The sequence below is a fragment of the Myotis brandtii genome, unplaced genomic scaffold (assembly GCF_000412655.1).
Source record: "Myotis brandtii unplaced genomic scaffold, ASM41265v1 scaffold23, whole genome shotgun sequence".
NCBI lineage: Eukaryota > Metazoa > Chordata > Mammalia > Chiroptera > Vespertilionidae > Myotis > Myotis brandtii.
The window spans coordinates 1,452,910-1,454,231 of NW_005358649.1; positions in this window are offsets into that span (position 1 = coordinate 1,452,910).

Genomic DNA, 1,322 nt, shown 5'->3' on the forward strand with positions numbered 1-1,322 from the left:
ACATGCCATTGACTGGAATCGAACCTGGGACCCTTGAGTCCGCAGGCCCATGCTCTATCCACTGAGCCAAACCGGTCATGGCAAATCATATCTATTTCTGTTTACCAGTGATAGTTAAGCTCTTAGGTATCTTGATGGATTTCATATCTGAATTATTTAAATGAAATTAATGATACTTTTGGGGATATTACATTCTTATCTTAACTATTGCACGTTTCCACATAAGTATATCATTTAAAATACCGGTGGAAAAAAAACACTGATGATAATAAACTATGAATTACAGAAATCCAGAACACAGTGAAGAAAAAGATATCTATACTATTATAGTCTGCTTCAAGGACAGTTCTTCCCTTCATTCTAAATCTTCATATTTACTTATATAAATCTTTTTAGTTTGGTAGCATGTCATGGTTAGGAGCTAGGGAAATCATCATTGGAAGCCTCAATGGTTTTTGTTTGTTTTTTTCACAAGAAAGAGTGCTCTGTGAAGAAACCTCTGTGTTTGTAGATCTTCAGCTTGAAAATCCCTGCATGATAAGAAAGGTATTGACTAAATTTGAGGAGGTCATGTAGTATCTACAGGAACACCGTTAAGTGGAATAGGGTAGCATCTGAGATGCAGCCGTATAATTAGACATAGACATGATTATGTGTGGATTCCGAAGGCAATCTTGGACTGGAGGACTGGCTTGCTTTGATCTCCTCTTCCTGTCTGAAGCTGAAGGGTTGCTCCCAGCCCTTGGGAGTTTCCTGCTGGGCTCTCGGCTTGCAGTCGCCTGGTCCGCTTGCTCCAAGCCAAGTCACATTTTCCAAAGGAAGGTAACTTCATTTTCGTGGCAAACCCTCAGACCCATCCATGTGCCTTTTCACAGCCCTGCCCTTCTCGGACCCTGAACCAGTGTAGGCCAAGCAGGAGGTGGCTAGGAGAGGTTCCGATGGGGTGGTGGAGAGGACCCCCTTGCGAACTGCATTTGCAGCTGCCATATAGTAGCCAACAAGCACCAGATTTATATGCACTTTGAAAGAAGCCCCTTCACCATTGGCTTTTGGAGCAGCGCTGTCGCTAGGGAGCGGCGGGCAGGGCGGCAGGGCGAGCACAGGCTGGGGAGAAGCCCGGGTTGTTTGTGCTGTAACCTGGGAGAGGGGCGCACGCATCCTGCACTCTGCAAGCGGACACACACACTAGGCGAGGTGCAGCCCCCGGCCCCCGTCCGCCGAGGGCGCCCCCAGGTGCCACTCTGAGTGGAGCAGCAGCTCCCCGCTAGCCTCAGGCCCCCTGGTCCCCGCTGCTGCCGCCCAGAGGAGAAAGGCACCGCTGC